The sequence below is a fragment of the Liolophura sinensis genome, chromosome 2 (genome assembly GCF_032854445.1).
Source record: "Liolophura sinensis isolate JHLJ2023 chromosome 2, CUHK_Ljap_v2, whole genome shotgun sequence".
In the NCBI taxonomy this organism is placed as follows: domain Eukaryota; kingdom Metazoa; phylum Mollusca; class Polyplacophora; order Chitonida; family Chitonidae; genus Liolophura; species Liolophura sinensis.
Window position 1 is genome coordinate 23,575,032 of NC_088296.1, and position 20,716 is coordinate 23,595,747.

General features: G+C 40.9%; 2 protein-coding genes across 3 annotated transcripts in view; both read left to right on the top strand.

Moving 5' to 3' along the window:
* Window positions 1–20,716, top strand: part of LOC135463214 (dynein axonemal heavy chain 6-like) — a 437,090-nt gene that overhangs the window by 192,898 nt on the left and 223,476 nt on the right. The window lies entirely within an intron of this gene.
* LOC135462662 (alpha-1,3-mannosyl-glycoprotein 2-beta-N-acetylglucosaminyltransferase-like) overlaps window positions 6,860–20,716 on the top strand; it is a 103,835-nt gene continuing 89,978 nt past the window's right edge. For both annotated transcript variants that reach the window (XM_064739886.1, XM_064739889.1), the window contains exon 1: window positions 6,860–6,980. The gene's annotated coding sequence lies outside the window, so the exon portion shown is untranslated. The remainder of the gene's footprint in view (window positions 6,981–20,716) is intronic.

The window sequence follows — 20,716 nt, forward strand, 5'->3', positions numbered from 1 at the left end:
AAACCCACGACCATCCGCAGGTTGCTGACAGACCTTACATACATAGGCCTACATACATACATACATACATACATACATACATACATACATACATACATACATACATCCATACATACATACATCCATATGTATTGATTATTTGAACGCGTAATGCCACATTAAAGTGTTTTTCACTTGTAGAAGTCGGTCGGTTTTATGTGTGTAAGAAACCGGGGTCCCCTGGTAAAACCACCGAGCATTTGTGACACAAGCTCCGTTCAGTCATTGACTCACTGGTTTTGGATGTAAACACACAATATCCAAGTACCGGCCCAGATAGCACAGTTGGTAGAGCGCCCGCTTCGGGACCGGTAGATCCAGGATCAGTCCTTGATCGAGTCACACCTAAGACTTTAAAAGAGGAAGTTGTAACTTCCTCGCTTGGCGTTCAGCATGAAGGGGATAGTGCAACGACTGGTTCACCCGTATCAGCATAATGGCTCTGGGCAGCTTACTTGCCTTCGGTAAGTCGTCTCAGTGAAGCAGCACTAAATAAAAGGGCGGTGGAAATCCGTCCTGCAACAAGGAGGCACATTACACGTACATGCACCCTAATGATTCCTTCGTCGTCATATGACTGAAAAATTGTTGAGTACGACGTTAAACCCCAAGCACTCACTCACTCAGAATATCCAAGTCAATATCTCTGAACGGACTGCATGGGAGATAACCCTACCTAAGCTTCCCAGGCTCAGGAGTGATAGGGGCTGTCTCCCTTGTTATGTGAAATGTAGGAATTGTTGGTTTTTTTGTATAGCGAGATGCATTATGTCTTAAAATTTATATTTGAAGAACCAGAAAAAAAAACATATATTTATCAGTTACTGGATTAACAAACATTAGAATGTGTCATTGGTCTGGAAATTTTGCTGAAGGATTCGAGGTTGCTCTTAAATGTGTCTGCCACGGTAAGGCTTTATGTCAGAGGATAGCCTAAGCAAATCTACACCAGACTACTGCTGTTAATGAATTAACAAATAATTATCGCTCACTGTAAAGAACCAAAACATGTACCGAATTTTTAAAACTACCTTTCAGGAAGAAAAAAAAACATTTCAACATCATGTTTCAAAAGATAACTTTTTTGATTTTTTTGATATTTGGGTGTTATTTTCTCATTGACTCTAGAAAGGGTTTGAAAGCGGGTCATGGTGTAGCGGTTAAAGATGCTGATCATTCGATTACTGTGACACAGGAGGCGCGGGTTCAAAACCGGCTTTGGGCAGGGAATATTTATATTCTGCCCCTCTCACTGTCTATGGGGCCTTGACAAGAATAAGCGATCGACAATGCTTCTTTGTCCGATTGTACAGCTTCATGTTCATTGAAGCCCACTATATTTTGTTTTTTTCCCCAATTAATATGGTGTGCCTATCTGTAGGCTACGTCAGAAGTGGTAAAGTTCCTCAATGACTTGCCAAAGGCCGGTCGTAGGCTATATTGAGGGTTTTTTTTTTAAATTCAGTATGACGTTAAAGAACAATCGCATAAAGAAACAAATATTAAAACGTATGCATAATAAAGTCATTTTCTTTTTGTTTTGAAATTGCCGCACGTTAACCATAGCTTGCTCTGTCTGTGACGATTTCAGCCAACGGCAAACTAGTATGTCAAGGACATTCCACCAATCGTATCAAATCTTGCTTTTTAAATTTTACAGTGTGTATAATTCTCTTGAGAGTAAATATGGACGGAGTGCGCAGAATCACTGTCTGGATTTCTGCACTAAAGTTCTGTCTAATAGCACTTAACACGGAGCTATACACGGGCTCGATATGCATCGTGTTTCAGAAAAGCTCCACGACGGATATAAGAACAGTGACCTTCAAATCGCAACTGAGATCAATATGATTCATTCACGACAACTTATACACTGCATGCGCCATTATAAATGATACTGGCTAAATATACGCGGATATTCCTTTCGTCTTTGTGGAAACTGTTGACTCAGTCCTAATCTTTTTACTTACTTTAGTACTTTGGTCACTGTTGGTGGTTTGTCTTGTTGGGGTGGGAATTGGCATTGGGTTTGTTGACCCGGAGCGTCCATTATGTTTGACGCTTAGTATTTCTTTCACGCCGGCCAGATTTACGGTTATTGTGTGTGGATATATACAGAACCACGCTTGAAGAGCGTTCTCATTATTAATTTTGTCCGGATAGGCCGACTACTATACAATTAAACCTTGGCATGGCAAAGCAGCCTAAGTAAAAGATAATCCATTTATTTCCTAATCCGTAGGTAACGAGTCGTCGCTGCATGGCTCAGATGTGTACTTTATTTATTTATTTACTTATTAATGTATTTATTTATTTGTTTGTTTATTTATTTGATTAGTGTTTTACGCCGAACTCAAGAACATTTCATTTATTCGACGGCCGCCAGCATTGTAGTGGGAGGAGACTGGGCTAACTCACAACCATTCGCACATTGCTGACAGACCTTTCCACGTAAGCGGCCGAAGAGGACTTTACTATTAATTACATGGGCTTGAACTCAGAGCTACCGCTTTGGTGAGAGGCTCGAGTCATTGTCCCGCTCGCACGCTTTAAGCTCCTCGGCTGTGACCATCAAACGCCTGACCATTGGGGTTGTGTGGTCAGATCCAGATCTAGTCATTAGTTACGCCATTTAATTCAACTTACAAAGACCATTGTTTTACTAGTCTCCTGACATTCCAATTTCCCCGACTCTTAAATCTGACCACCGTAATTAAAAGGTAAGAAGCTCTTGGGCACGACGACACTTCCAAAGCTGTGTGTAAGCTTATGAACCATAAGTATATTGGCCTAAATTAAACGTTTGTAAACTAGTGATAATCGAGAGAGCTGATGACTTCGTAAAACATCAGAAGAGCACAATGTATAAAGACGTTTGCACAATGCAAGGACACTCAAAAAATCTGTTCATTTTAACAGAAAGTCTGTTGTCTAGGCAATGCTAGAATGCTGCTTTTGCAACAGATTTTTCTGTTAAATATAATACACATTTTCAACTAATTCAACGTTAAGATTCTGTAAGACTAACAGGATATTATGTTGAATATGACACAGCATTAAACTGTAATAACAGAATACGCTATAGAATTACCGATAGAACGGATTTTATGGTAAAATTAACAGGTTATTCTCTTGAGTGCACTTCACAAAAATATGTCAATAGCAAATAGGTATATTAGGAGTATCTGCGAAGTCTCCGTCGCATGCAACCCTGTACACAAATAATTCCCATAATTCCCACCTTAGAATTCATGTATTTAAATACATTTAATTCCATTCATGTAGACCCGGGATCAAACCCGGGTCCGGGTCATGCCAAAGATTTTACAAAATGGTACTTGTTGCTGCCTCGCTTGGCGCTCAGCACTGGGATGTTAGAGAAAGGAAACAGGACTGGTTGGTGCAGTGTTAGTATAACGTGACTGGGCGGATGCCTCATCTCCGGTGTCTGCGGCATGATGTTTCAGTGGCAGCAGCACTTTGGCAGCACGGACTCGCCCTGCCACGAAAAGACACAGCATATGTACACACATCTAATGACTCCTCGTCATACGTTAAATTCAGAGCATACATATACATACAGATATATAAGTGCTGTTTTCATAAGTGTGACTCGCAATTACGATGACGTCCTTCTTTTGCATCGTCATTTCGATACTTTATATAAAATGTGATCTATTTTTGGTTTCCAAGAGTAAACCTGTTTATAAATACTATCTCGGTCGCATTTCTTGCACTGTAGCCGATCACCACTGGTTCTGTTTCATTATGTTTACTCGTGGCGTGGCATGGCATGGCTCGTGTATAGGCACATATATCACCTGTATGGACGTCTCAAGCCGCTTACATAACAACAAATGCTAACCAGGCAGATGGTGCGCATTGTCCATGAATAAGAGTTTAGACCGTGCTAGAATGTAATTGATCTGAATTGCTTAAGGTGGAAAACTGTTCGTCTTGTGTTGATCTCAAAATCGTCTTACACAGTGTCTGAAAACGATCTTCAGGTTCGATCAATATGCGTTTATATACTAAGGCCTATAAATGCATAGTATTTCGTCACAGACACATGAAAATGGTTTCTAGAAGACGAACACAAAAAACCACAATGCAGATATTTTTTATTTAGTACGAACTGTCAAAAAACAACGATTTTAGGACGAACCGTCCAATACACCACAGCACGCACGGGCTTTATTAGGAACCGTCCAAAACACAACAACACGGACAAGCTTTATTAGGAACCGTCCAAAACACAACAACACGGACAGGCTTTATTAGGAACCGCCCAAAACACAACAACAGGGAGTGGCTTTATTAGGAAACGTCCAAATCACAATAACACGAGCAGGTTTTAGGACGAACTGTCCAAAACACCACTGCACGGGCAGGCTTCAGGAGGAACCGTCCAAAACACAACAACACGAGCAGGTTTTAGGACGAACTGTCCAAAACACCACTCCAAGGGCAGGCTTCAGGAGGAACCGTCCAAAACACAATAACACGAGCAGGTTTTAGGACGAACTGTCCAAAACACAGCTAAACGGGCAGGCTTCAGGAAGAACCATCCAAAACACAATAACACGAGCAGGTTTTAGGACGAACTGTCCAAAACACCACTGCACGGGCAGGCTTAAGGAGGAACCGTCCAAAACACAACAACACGAGCAGGTTTTAGGACGAACTGTCCAAAACACCGCTAAACGGGCAGGCTTTAGGAGGAACCGTCCAAAACACAACAACACGAGCAGGTTTTAGGACGAACTGTCCAAAACACCGCTGCACGGGCAGGCTTCAGGAGGAACCGTCCAAAACACAACAATACGAGCAGGTTTTAGGACGAACTGTTCAAAACACCGCTGCACGGGCAGGCTTCAGGAGGAACCGTCCAAAACACAACAACACGGGCAGGCTTTAGGAGGAACTATCCAAAACACAACAGCACGGACGGGCTTTATTAGGAACCGTCCAAAACTCAACAACACGGGCAGGCTTTAGGACGAACTATCCAAACACCACAACACGGACAGGCTTTCGGACGCTGTCCAAAACACCATGATATACGGGCAGGTTTTGGAACGAATTGTCTAGAACACCATAATATGGGTAGCTGGTACAGTTGGTAGAATTCCCGCTTGGCGTTCAGCACTAAGGGGACGGGGACGGGGCGGCTTACTTGCCTTCGGTAAGTCTTCTCAGTGAAGCAGCACTAGATAAAACAGCGGTGGAAATCCGTTTTGCACAACGGAGGCACATTGCATGTACTGTAAGGAATCCGTCGTCATAAGACTGAATAATCGTTAAGTACGACGTTAAACCCCAAGCACTCACTCACTCACTAAAATCTCCATGCACGATAGATACGGACAGGTTTTATGACGCACTGTCCAAAACACCACAATATGGACAGGCTTTAGGACGAACTGTCAGGACGAAATGTTCATAACACCATGTGCGGCACAGGTAGATTTTAGGACTAACTTTCCAAGACACGACAGTAAGGGCACGTTTTAGTACGAACTGTCCAAAACAACACTGGCAGGTTTTAGGATGAACTGTCTAGAACACCATAATGCTTGTATGTTTTGTGAGGGACCGCCCAAAACAAAACATATAAAAAAAACCCTTCTAAAACACCACACCGTAAATACTGAGGAAGAATTTTCCAGAACACCACAGTAAGGGCACATTTTAGTACGAACTGTCCAAAACAACACTGTTCGGGCAGGTTTTAGGATGAACTGTCTAGAACACCATAATGCTTGTATGTTTTGTGAGGGACCGCCCAAAACAAAACATATAAAAAAAACCCTTCTAAAACACCACACCGTAAATACAGAGGAAGAATTTTCCAGAACACCACAGTAAGGGCACATTTTAGTACGAACTGTCCAAAACAACACTGGCAGGTTTTAGGATGAACTGTCTAGAACACCATAATGCTTGTATGTTTTGTGAGGGACCGCCCAAAACAAAACATATAAAAAAAAACCCTTCTAAAACACCACACCGTAAATACAGAGGAAGAATTTTCCAGAACACCACAGTAAGGGCACATTTTAGTACGAACTGTCCAAAACAACACTGTTTGGGCAGGTTTTAGGACGAACTGTCTAGAACACCATAATGCTTGTATGTTTTGTGAGGAACCGCCCAAAACAAAACATATCTTAAAAAAAAAAAACCCTTCTAAAACACCACACCGTAAATACAAAGGAAGAATTTTCCAGAACATCACAGTAAGGGCAGGTTTTAGTACGAACTGTTCAAAACAACACTGTTCGGGTAGGTTTTAGGACGAACTGTTCAGAACACCGTGAACCACCCAAAACGAAACAATAAATACATGGCTTATAAAAAAAAACCCCTTCTAAAACACCACACGGTAAATACAGAAGAAGAACTATCCAAAACGCTACATTACCTGCAGAATTTGTAGAAGATGAACCATTACACTCGCATCTCACAAGATAATACATATATGTATGAATAATATGTTTCCAGTGACAGGTCGTCTATGTAGGACTGCTTGCAGAGCCTACATTTAACAATATACGCCTATGTGCATGATATAGCCTACTATACCCTTTGTTTGAAAATACGCTTCTATATCGGCAAGTCTACGGATGGTTACCGTTGAAAATGAAACAAAAAACATATTTTTCTACCCGTGTTAAGGACGACACGTTGCAGGCCTGACCTGTGACATAACGACTTGTGGTTTTTCCCACCTGGTTGTGTCCTGTATACAGTGTCACACGTGTTCAGCGCGCGCACCACCCCTTGACAGCAGCGTGTCACGTGATCAAATATGGCGGCGGCCAGATGAAAAGCGGCCTGTTTGCCTACGTGGATAATTTTGCAGTTCTGCGCTATACGAAGCCGTTTTACGGCTGATTTCTTATTCATTCGAGCTGATAAGAAGCTGATCATCAACCCAGGTAAGTGTTTTTAACGATTTGTCTCGGTGGTTGAAAAGATGAGTACGTTGTTAACGCCATACTCGATAAACGCCGCATCTTCACCATGCTGATAATGATAACCCTGGTATCAGGCAGACACGAGTTCAGTCATGTACCTGTCTTTGCGAAATCTCCCCAGTCGATTGCCTTAGGAAGCCACGTGTTTGGTGAATTTTGGTGGCAGGCAGTTTATTACAAGTTTGGTGAGGTGACTAATAATAAAAGCAGGTACATTTACACTTGTAAGGACACATGTTCGTCATGTATGTCGACTACCGGGACTATTGCCACACCCCCTATTCATAGCTTTACCCTATTCTTAAGCACTAATCCGATTGCAGTGGTCATGATATTTTCATCAGTCCATCAAAAGTAGGCCACACAAAAAAAAAACACAGTTCTCTTGTACACACAGGTACATGTGAAGGCCCTGTATATGTCAGTGTGTTGAGCAGCAGGTTTATGAGATGGGAAAATAAGCTTACTTATAGAATACTGTTACCGGTATATGTAAACTATATTTCAAGTTCAGCTAGTTCACTTCAAGTGAATACTTAATAAGTAACATTCAGGTCTGTTTTCAGCAGTTTCAGATATTTCCACTGTCTACACAAGAAATCGACACGAGCAGCGGTTTTACAATGAATTTAAACGCTCACCTCGTTTTACAGATTGATATGCAGAATTGGACCGATTTTCAATTTAGTGAAGTAATGCTAACTGATAAAATTATAGTTTTTGTGAAGCCTTGAAACTGGCCAATGTAGTTATGTCTCCAAAAGCAAATTAAAAATGTGCATACTGTGTACTGAAAGTAGACCTTTGATAGGCGAATCGGGTGAGGAAATAAGGTAATACCATGCAGTGTATGCTAACTCATACTACCACGACAAAATATGTAAGATTTTATGAGAAGTTGAGAGAGCTGTAAAATTTGCAGATGTGTTGGAATTAATCATGTTGTAGAAGATTGACTACAGTTACTATATACATGTGACCCGACTTGCCAGCTGGAGATTTGAACCAGTGATTTCTGGATTTGGAGTCCACGCATCTACCACTAGACTAAGGGAAATACCTGTATATCACCCTGCTACACATAGATGTATGAACACCATCAGGGAGCTATGAAAACATGCCTAGAGTTTAACAATAAACACAGTTGTTACCATGCCATGACTGGGGCTTCTGCAAGCCTCAGAATGTTGTGGTGGGGATCATTAATGTCTGTTGTAATGATTTGGGTGAGAGCTTTACCTGTTTATGAACGGCAGTACTTGTGTACTCCCTAATTACAACAATTCCGAAACATTTGTGGAGGTGCAATGCTGCAAATTAACATTATTATATTAACTGATGTCAGTTAGGGGGAGAATCCAGTAGTCCTGTTTTAGTGTACTTATATATTTACCGAATACGTGGACATTTTGATGCATTTTAAACATAGAAGACATCAAAACATCTGTTGTCTAGTGGTTAGAGCATCCGTCTGGAAGCCAGAAGACCTGAGATCAAATCCACATTGATCATGCCAGAGACTTCATACATCTATATACAAACACCTGATGACTCCTCTTCGTGATATGACAGAAAAATTGTTAAATACGACGTAAAACCTCAAGCGCATAAGATGTAGCTCAGCAGGATTTGGGTTGCTGCACAGCTAACATGCTTGTACAATTTAGCGGGGTAGATGAGCAGTCATTATAACAGACATTTATTTCAGAGAAAAGAGAGACCTGTTTTAGTGTACATGTACATTTCCCATACATACATGTACTGTATGGGATACATTGTAGATACATTGTAAATATGGAAAACATCCAAACAGGTACTTGTACTAACTGTGCTACCATTAGAAGCTGAGCTGAACAAAAAGCCGTTTGAATTGCCCACATTAATCAATGAGTCATTGGGGTGTTAATTTTATAAACTTCCTGGGCAATTTCAATTCGAACAGCAACCTCTGCATATAAGATGTGTATTTGTATATATGCTTGAGGCACATGTGAAAGTGCTGGATTGGGATCCTGTTGGCAGGTTGCTTTCATTCATGTGCTATAGCGCTACTTCTTGTTTTTAATTTTGGATTTAAATATCCAGCACATGTAAGATATGAAATGTTGTAATCCAATTGGTTCATATGTTTATTTTTTTGTGGTTTTTCAAGGATGTTGTCCTTAATTTGAAAGAAATTATTTTTTTTTTATTATTTGTTATGTGAAATTAAGAGAGAAGATTATACAAAGTTGTGTAAACGTTTTTTAATACATTTAGGCTGGTGTTCTATGAACATATTGTTGAAGTCTGTTTTTCGTTTGGAAGTATAGCCTAAGTTTTTAATTCTGTGTACAGTACAGACAGAGTGTGAATTCCTACATGTTTTAATACATGCACATACATGTATCACTTTTATGGGCCGTGGAGGAGGTGGTTAGCACGTCAGCATGGCGAAATGAGCCTCTCACCAATGCATTCACCATGAGATCAAGTTTTATGCTGGCATCCTCTCCGGCCATACGTGGGAAGGTCTGCCAGCAACCTGCGGATGGTCATAGGTTTCTCTCTTCCATAATGCTGGCCGTCGTCGTATAAGTGAAATATTCTTGAGTACGGTGAAAAACACCAATCAGATAAACAGATAAATTTAACACTTTTAAAGTTTGCACACTGCACCATATGCATTATGGGTATTTATCATGTACACATCACAGATAATTAGACATGTCCTCCAGGCAGAAGTTTGAACTTCTCAAGTCAGTGCAGGGTCTTTGTGTATATTTAGATCTATAGACAGTTTTTACAGGAGTTTGGAAGGCAGAACTTTGTCATTGTTAATAAGCACCTTGAAGAAATGAACAGTGATGATCAGTACCTGTAGGGTTCTCATGTGCACCATACACTACATGTACATACATGTAGCTGTATTACCCTAATTGATGATCAGTACCTGTAGGGTTCTCATGTGCACCATACACTACATGTACATACATGTCACTGTATTACCCTAATTGATGATCAGTACCTGTAGGGTTCTCATGTGCACCATACACTACATGTACATACATGTCGCTGTATTCCCCTAATTGATGATCAGTACCTGTAGGGTTCTCATGTGCACCATACACTACATGTACATACATGTCGCTGTATTACCCTAACTGATGATCAGTACCTGTAGGGTTCTCATGTGCACCATACACTACTTTTACATACATGTCGCTGTATTACCCTAATTGATGATCAGTACCTGCAGGGTTCTCATGTGCACCATACACTACATGTACATACATGTCGCTGTATTACCCTAATTGATGATCAGTACCTGTAAGGTTCTCATGTGCACCATACACTACATGTACATACATGTCGCTGTATTACCCTAATTGATGATCAGTACCTGTAAGGTTCTCATGTGCACCATACACTACATGTACATACAGGTCGCTGTATTACCCTAATTGATGATCAGTACCTGTAGGGTTCTCATGTGCACCATACACTACATGTACATACATGTCGCTGTATTACCCTAATTGATGATCAGTACCTGTAGGGTTCTCATGTGCACCATACACCACATGTACATACATGTAGCTGTATTACCCTAACTGATGATCAGTACCTGTAGGGTTCTCATGTGCACCATACACTACATGTACATACATGTCGCTGTATTACCCTAATTGATGATCAGTACCTGTAGGGTTCTCATGTGCACCATACACTACATGTACATACATGTCGCTGTATTACCCTAATTGATGATCAGTACCTGTAGGGTTCTCATGTGCACCATACACTACATGTACATACATGTCGCTGTATTACCCTAACTGATGATCAGTACCTGTAGGGTTCTCATGTGCACCATACACTACATGTACATACATGTCGCTGTATTACCCTCATTGATGATTAGTACCTGTAGGGTTCTCATGTGCACCATACACTACATGTACATACAGGTCGCTGTATTACCCTAATTGATGATCAGTACCTGTAGGGTTCTCATGTGCACCATACACTACATGTACATACATGTCGCTGTATTACCCTAATTGATGATCAGTACCTGTAGGGTTCTCATGTGCACCATACACTACATGTACATACATGTCGCTGTATTACCCTAATTGATGATCAGTACCTGCAGGGTTCTCATGTGCACCATACACTACATGTACATACATGTCGCTGTATTACCCTAATTGATGATCAGTACCTGTAGGGTTCTCATGTGCACCATACACTACATGTACATACATGTCGCTGTATTACCCTAATTGATGATCAGTACCTGTAGGGTTCTCATGTGCACCATACACTACATGTACATACATGTCGCTGTATTACCCTAACTGATGATCAGTACCTGTAGGGTTCTCATGTGCACCATACACTACATGTACATACATGTCGCTGTATTCCCCTAATTGATGATCAGTACCTGTAAGGTTCTCATGTGCACCATACACTACTTGTACATACATGTCGCTGTATTACCCTAATTGATGATCAGTACCTGTAGGGTTCTCATGTGCACCATACACTACATGTACATACATGTCGCTGTATTACCCTAACTGATGATCAGTACCTGTAAGGTTCTCATGTGCACCATACACTACATGTACATACATGTCGCTGTATTCCCCTAATTGATGATCAGTACCTGTAAGGTTCTCATGTGCACCATACACTACTTGTACATACATGTCGCTGTATTACCCTAATTGATGATCAGTACCTGTAGGGTTCTCATGTGCACCATACACTACATGTACATACATGTCGCTGTATTACCCTAACTGATGATCAGTACCTGTAGGGTTCTCATGTGCACCATACACTACTTTTACATACATGTCGCTGTATTACCCTAATTGATGATCAGTACCTGTAGGGTTCTCATGTGCACCATACACTACATGTACATACATGTCGCTGTATTACCCTAATTGATGATCAGTACCTGTAAGGTTCTCATGTGCACCATACACTACATGTACATACATGTCGCTGTATTACCCTAATTGATGATCAGTACCTGTAAGGTTCTCATGTGCACCATACACTACATGTACATACAGGTCGCTGTATTACCCTAATTGATGATCAGTACCTGTAGGGTTCTCATGTGCACCATACACTACATGTACATACATGTCGCTGTATTACCCTAATTGATGATCAGTACCTGTAGGGTTCTCATGTGCACCATACACCACATGTACATACATGTAGCTGTATTACCCTAACTGATGATCAGTACCTGTAGGGTTCTCATGTGCACCATACACTACATGTACATACATGTCACTGTATTACCCTCATTGATGATTAGTACCTGTAGGGTTCTCATGTGCACCATACACCACATGTACATACATGTAGCTGTATTACCCTAACTGATGATCAGTACCTGTAGGGTTCTCATGTGCACCATACACTACATGTACATACATGTCGCTGTATTACCCTAATTGATGATCAGTACCTGTAGGGTTCTCATGTGCACCATACACTACATGTACATACATGTCGCTGTATTACCCTAATTGATGATCAGTACCTGTAGGGTTCTCATGTGCACCATACACTACATGTACATACATGTCGCTGTATTCCCCTAATTGATGATCAGTACCTGTAGGGTTCTCATGTGCACCATACACTACATGTACATACATGTCACTGTATTACCCTAATTGATGATCAGTACCTGTAGGGTTCTCATGTGCACCATACACTACATGTACATACATGTCCCTGTATTACCCTCATTGATGATTAGTACCTGTAGGGTTCTCATGTGCACCATACACTACATGTACATACATGTCGCTGTATTCCCCTAATTGATGATCAGTACCTGTAGGGTTCTCATGTGCACCATACACTACATGTACATACATGTCGCTGTATTACCCTAATTGATGATCAGTACCTGCAGGGTTCTCATGTGCACCATACACTACATGTACATACATGTCGCTGTATTACCCTAATTGATGATCAGTATCTGCAGGGTTCTCATGTGCACCATACACTACATGTACATACATGTCGCTGTATTACCCTAATTGATGATCAGTACCTGTAGGGTTCTCATGTGCACCATACACTACATGTACATACATGTCGCTGTATTCCCCTAATTGATGATCAGTACCTTTAGGGTTCTCATGTGCACCATACGCTACTTGTACATGTACATGTCGCTGTATTACCCTAATTGATGATCAGTACCTGTAAGGTTCTCATGTGCACCATACACTACATGTACATACATGTCGCTGTATTCCCCTAATTGATGATCAGTACCTGTAGGGTTCTCATGTGCACCATACACTACATGTACATACATGTCGCTGTATTACCCTAATTGATGATCAGTACCTGTAGGGTTCTCATGTGCACCATACACTACATGTACATACATGTCGCTGTATTACCCTAATTGATGATCAGTACCTGTAGGGTTCTCATGTGCACCATACACTACATGTACATGTACATGTCGCTGTATTACCCTAATTGATGATCAGTACCTGTAGGGTTCTCATGTGCACCATACACTACTTGTACACACATGTAGCTGTATTACCCTAATTGATGATCAGTACCTGTAGGGTTCTCATGTGCACCATACACTACTTGTACATACATGTCGCTGTATTACCCTAATTGATGATCAGTACCTGTAGGGTTCTCATGTGCACCATACACTACTTGTACATACATGTCGCTGTATTACCCTAATTGATGATCAGTACCTGTAGGGTTCTCATGTGCACCATACGCTACTTGTACATGTACATGTCGCTGTATTACCCTAATTGATGATCAGTACCTGTAGGGTTCTCATGTGCACCATACACTACTTGTACACACATGTAGCTGTATTACCCTAATTGATGATCAGTACCTGTAGGGTTCTCATGTGCACCATACACTACTGTACTATACATGTACATGTAGTTGTATTACCGTAATGCTTCTAATTTTTAGGACACATATTAGAAGCGCTGAAAGCAAAGAATTACAAATCTTTCCTAGTTTTTGCAAAAAGTATTAAAGATATACTAACTATAAGAAAGTAACGATTTCTGCTGTCATTACATGTATACGGGCTAAAGAGAACAGACCAGGTGTCCAGAAAATGGGAGGACTATTACATGTATGTGTTTATCCCATAAATGTTCATTTTTCTGGTTAATAAAGGCATGACATATCATGTTGATATGCACCACGTGTGATATAAATTCTGACAATTTGATTGGTCCATGTATCTTTTCATTCATTCGATCAAAACTTACAACTCGGCTGTACAGGCACCACTTTTTTTTTACAACTTTTTCTTGTTGTCTGCTAATGTTAAAATGGTCGGCTTTCAGCGAGGAGATATCGTAAAAATTGACAAAAAAGGATGCGCTAGAGTTATAAATGTGAAAAGAGATAATCTGATCAATGTGGAAATTCTCAGCATTGACTACAACATAGAGCTATTGCCACAAAGGCTAAGTAAAATCCCAGGACGGAAACTTCAGGTGGGCCACTATATTTCTTAACATTAATACTTTGTGGACTGTTTCGTTTGTTCAATCTTCGTTAAGTTAAACTGTCAGTTGTTTTTTGAAAGTTTTTTTATAAATATTAACGCATTGAACAATATATTGCATAAAGCAAACTTTTGACATGTCTTTGGTGTAAAAAAAAAAAGCCGTTATGTGAAGAAATTTTGTCTGTATTATATTATACTCCATCATGTACTTGTCACTTACTGATGACGCTTCACTTGACCTATATATGTGATATCACTACGCGGTTAGACGTCGGAGCAGTTTCCAAAAAGTTTAAATCGTAATGATATTTTCCGCTATAAATGTACAATAAGGCATTTAAGGGATAAATAGGATATGAAATTTGTGACCCTAGATATCAAATTTATTAAAGGAGAGTAGTAGTTTTCATTTGTTCAGAGCTCGGAACAAATGAAAACTACTACTCTGGTTTGATAAGTCTGATATCTTGGGGTCACTCATTACATACATGTATCCTCTATGTATGTATGTATCCTGTGTGTATGTATGTATCCTGTGTGTATGTACGTATGCGTGTGTGTATGTATGTATGTATGTATGTATGTGTGTGTGTACGTACGTGCATGGATGTATGTATGTGTGTGTGTGTATGCGTGTGTGTGTGTACGTACATGCATGGATGTATGTATGCGTGTGTGTGTGTGTGTGTGTGTGTGTGTGTATGTGTGTGCGTGTGTACGTACGTGCATGGATGTATGTATGTGTGTGTGTGTGTGTGTATGTGTGTATGCGTGTGTGTGTGTACGTACGTGCATGGATGTATTATAAATGCTTGGAGGCTGTGTTTGTAATCACATACATTTATGTGACTTTGGAAAAGAGTGTTCCGTCTTATGCATTCATGGGCATCTACATGTGTGCTTGTGGAGCTATAGAAGGGTTCAGATTGGTGCATGCTGATTTAAAAAGTTGCATATTGTAGGGTTTTAATTTAGAATTGGAGAAGGAAGTCAGGGTTCAAAATTAGGCAGCTGAATTGAAAGTAATTATGCCACAATTACTGTTGATTTAAATAGTAAGAACATGCAAAGTAGGCAGCTACAGGGACAGCAGTAGACATCTGTCTGCAGCCTGCTACTTGCCCTTTTTGGACACCCTGATATTGTTATGACCCACATTCTGTATACCCTGTACGTGCACCACTGATTTTGTCACCAAATCGCAACATGCAAGAGATGTAATTCATGGGTGTTAATTATGTACACTAAATGCGTTGTGCATGAACAATGTTTACAAAGGCAAATAACAAATAACACATTCACGTCCCTTGTTATTTATACATTCTCATGAATACAGGTATCGTAACTTGTTACATGCACTGAACTGCACTGTACATTAAGGTAATATTGTTGATCTTTAACGTAGTCAGGGGACAAAATGTTTGGTCATTCACTCGTTTTTAAGAGCTAATAAAAATGATGACCTCAGATTGTGTCCAGGTCACCCAAAAATTTGGACACTCTGTATCATGCAACATGTCTGATGTCAGATGTCTGTGCACTGTAGTCCACATATACCTGCGCGTCTCCCAATACTGTTTTCCTTATTTCTCCCCTTTCTTATATGTAATCTTGTTGTAATTTTTGCATGCAGATGGTGTCCCATGGTGTGGGAGTGTGTTAGCGCACCATAATCCTGAAAGCCTGCTGTGTTATCTGAACTGAACATCTCTTGTGAGTAGAAAATGCCTAGACCTGGACAATTTAAAGAATTGATTTAAAAAGCTGCTACTTGGATAATGTGTCTGACTATCTGAGCTTGTGAGTATGACGGTTATATGTCTGCATTGTGAAAACCTGGGAGAGCCGCGGTAGGTGTTATAACGGTATCATTTAAGCCTGCACCTTTACTGTAATCTTATAAGTTCTATGATTCTTTAACCCCATGTTTATATAGCTGAATTTTTGTACATTTTTTTAAAATTTATCCTTCGCTTGTACGCATTACTGAATGTCCAGCAGTCAGTATGCCTCATCTAATTATTTATTTGATTGGTGATTTACACCATACTCAAGAATATTTCACATATAAGACAGCAGCAGAACCAGGGAGTAAACCCACAACCATCTGCAGGTTGCAGGCAGACCTTCCCACTTACGACCATGAACTATTTGAGTTATCAGTATATGTGTTAGTAAGTGTACATTCCAGTTATGACTGGACGAATGCGGTTCATCAGTGATTTGGTATATACATGTACATACATCTATATAACTGACTGTCGTTCTAGTGAAATATGTGTACTGTAAGGCTTCAACCTTTTCGCTTGTTTCCATGGTGTCTATTGTGTGTAGACTGATAAAATTATACTTTTTATGACACCCTCAAATTGATCAACCCAACCGGTATTGTTTTTTCTCCAATATCAAATTTAAAATGTGCATAAATTGCACTGTAAGGTGCTCTTTCATTATGCAAAAGTTTGAGGAATTAGGGTAGACATTCATACACATGTAGTTGTATTCTTGAATGCAGGCCTTCGATTTTGAGGGTTGCTATCACACTACAGCAACTCTGCATACCTGAAACAAAGCCTGGCTGTTCTAATTAGTAATCACACACCTGACATTGAAGGCTCGGGGAGTAAGAATTCAGGAGTGTGGATCACACCCATGATCTTGTGCATGATCACACACCTGTGGGATGATCACACACCTGTGGGATGATCACACACCTGCTTGATTACAAAGACAAAGGCCTGTGAGTGCGAAGCTAAATCCCATCTCTCTGTCGGTATCATGCCATCTCTCTGTCGGTAACATGCAATCTCTCTGTCGGTATCATGCCATCTCTCTGTCGGAATCATGCCATCTCTCTGTCAGTAACATGCAATCTCTGTGGGTATCATGCCATCTCTCTGTCGGTATCATGCAATCTCTCTGTTGGTATCATGCAATCTCTCTGTCGGTATCATGCAATCTCTCTGTCGGTATCATGCCATCTCTCTGTCGGAATCATGCCATCTCTCTGTCAGTAACATGCAATCTCTCTGTCGGTATCATGCCATCTCTGTCGGTATCATGCAATCTCTCTGTTGGTAACATGCAATCTCTCTGTCGGTATCATGCAATCTCTCTGTCGGTATCATGCAATCTCTCTGTCGGTAACGTGCAATCTCTGTCGGTATTGTGCAATCTGTCTGTTGGTGTCATGCAATCTCTCTGTCGGTATCATGCCATCTCTGTCGGTATCATGCCATCTCTCTGTCGGTAACATGCAATCTCTCTGTCGGTATCATGCCATCTCTGTCGGTATCATGCAATCTCTCTGTAGGTAACATGCAATCTCTGTCGGTATCATGCAATCTCTCTGTCGGTATCATGCCATCTCTCTATTGGTATCATGCCATCTCTCTGTCGGTATCATGCCATCTCTCTGTTGGTATCATGCCATCTCTCTGTGGGTATCATGCCATCTCTCTGTCGGTATCATGCCATCTCTCTGTCGGTATCATACCATCTCTGTCGGTATCATGCAATCTCTGTCGGTATCATGCAATCTCTCTGTCGGCATCATGCCGTCTCTCTGACGGCATCATGCCATCTCTCTGACGGCATCATGCCATCTCCCTGTCGCTATCATGCCATCTCTCTGTCGGTATCATGCAATCTCTCTGTGGGTATCATGCCATCTCTCTGTAGGTATCATGCCATCTCTCTGTCGGTAACATGCCATCTCTCTGTCGGTATCATGCAATCTTTATGTCGGCATCATGGCATCTCTCTGTCGGTAACATGCAATCTCTCTGTGGGTGTCATGCCATCTCTCTGTCGGTAACATGTAATCTCTCTGTGGGTATCATGCCATCTCTCTGTCGGTAACATGCAATCTCTCTGTCGGTAACATGCAATCTCTCTGTCGGTAACATGCAATCTCTCTGGCGGTATCATGCAATCTTTATGTCGGTATCATGCCATCTCTCTGTCGGTAACATGCAATCTCTCTCTATGGGTATCATGCCATCTCTCTGTGGGTATCATGCCATCTCTCTGTCGGTAACATGCAATCTCTCTGTCGGTATCATGCCATCTCTCTGTCGGTAACATGCAATCTCTCTGTCGGTAACATGCAATCTCTCTGTGGGTATCATGCCATCTCTCTATCAGTATCATGCAATCTCTATGTCAGAATCATGCCATCTCTCTGTGGGTATCATGCCATCTCTCTGTCGGTATCATGCAATCTCTCTGTCGGTATCATGCAATCTCTCTGTCGGTATCATGCCATTGCTCTGTCGGTATCATGCAGTCTCTATGTCGGTATCATGCCATCTCTCTGTGGGTATCATGCCATCTCTCTGTCGGTATCATGCAATCTCTCTGTGGGTATCATGCCATTTCTCTGTCGGTATCATGCCATCTCTCTGTCGGTAACATGCAATCTCTCTGTGGGTATCATGCCATCTCTCTGTCGGTATCATGCCATCTCTCTGTCAGTATCATGCCATCTCTCTGTGGGTATCATGCCATCTCTCTGTCGGTATCATGCCATCTCTCTGTGGGTATCATGCCATCTCTCTGTGGGTATCATGCCATCTCTCTGTCGGTATCATGCAATCTCTATGTCAGAATCATGCCATCACTCTGTTGGTATCATGCCATCTCTCTGTCGGTATCATGCCATCTCTCTGTCGGTATCATGCAGTCCCGCCAGCATAAACAATGTATGTCTGACACTACACTAATGTTCTTTTTTTTTATTTTTCTGTCAATGTTAAATTAAATTTCTTTCATCAGACAGAATAAAAACAAAACATCATCGACCTTCCCTGTTTTTTCTGATAGGGTTGGATTACATCCAACAAAGAATTTTTTAATGATGGCCCAGACAAAATAAATCAGTGATCAGGAAATCAAAGGCACTAGTGCACTGTGTAGATTTATCATGTCCATCCAATCAGATCATTTTCCTTTTATTCTATTTTTATGGTGATAATGATGTACCATGTACTGGATATATATACATGTATATATATATATATATATATATAGACGCATGGATTAAATTTTTTGTGAGATGAAGTTTGTGGACCTACTACATGTAAATGTGAATGTTCTGGTCAGGGATGAGATTTGTCCTCTGTTCGGAGGAATTCCTCTCTATTTATACAAAATATGTATCAGAAAGATGTTCAGAATTTCATTCAGAAATGCCAGCAATGTCAAAATTATGAGTATGGTATATAGTGTCCTCTTTTTCATCCCAATGTATGTGTCATCCCAATGTATGTGTCATCCCAATGTATGTGTCATCCCTGTCTTGTTTGTTAACAGAGATGTGTTTCAGCATATAAAAGAAAACACAAAAATGAAGGATGTGATAATAGTGAAGGTAGCTTGGTTAATTTACAATAAAACTGTTCTTCCCTAATGCCTTCCCAGAGAAAGCAATATATAGGAAACATATACTTCAGAATCCAGAATACAAAAAAACATCAATAGATATAAAACAAGATAAAGCATCATGTAGTTTCAAAAGTTAACATCAGATGAAAAGCCAGTAAGCACTGTTCAGGAAAACAGTTTAATTTATTGGTTTAGATTTTTTCCAACTGCGTAAAACGGGTTTAAAACATGGCATTGTTTTTGTTACCCTCTGAACCCTCTGGGTCACTACAGACCCTCTGGACCCTCTGGGTCACTACAGACCCTCTGAACCCTCTGGGTCACTACAGACCCTCTGGACCCTCTGGGTCACTACAGACCCTCTGGACCCTCTGGGTCACTACAGACCCTCTGGACCCTCTGGTCACTACAGATCCTCTGGACCCTTTTTGTTCATTACAGACCCTCTGGACCCTCTGGACCCTCTGGACCCTCTGGGCCCTGGGTCACTACAGTCCCCCTGGACCCTCTGGGTCACTACAGACCCTCTGGGTCACTACAGATCCTCTGCACCCTCTGGGTCACTACAGACCCTCTGCACCCTCTGGGTCACTACAGATCCTCTGCACCCTCTGGGTCACTACAGACCCTCTGCACCCTCTGGGTCACTACAGAGACATCTGTAATTTTGGCTTGAAATACTTTGTTTCCAGGCCCATTTGGTGAATGTGTGTATTTTGAAGATGAAATACATTATGTGTTGTTTATGAGTGTTAATTGGCCA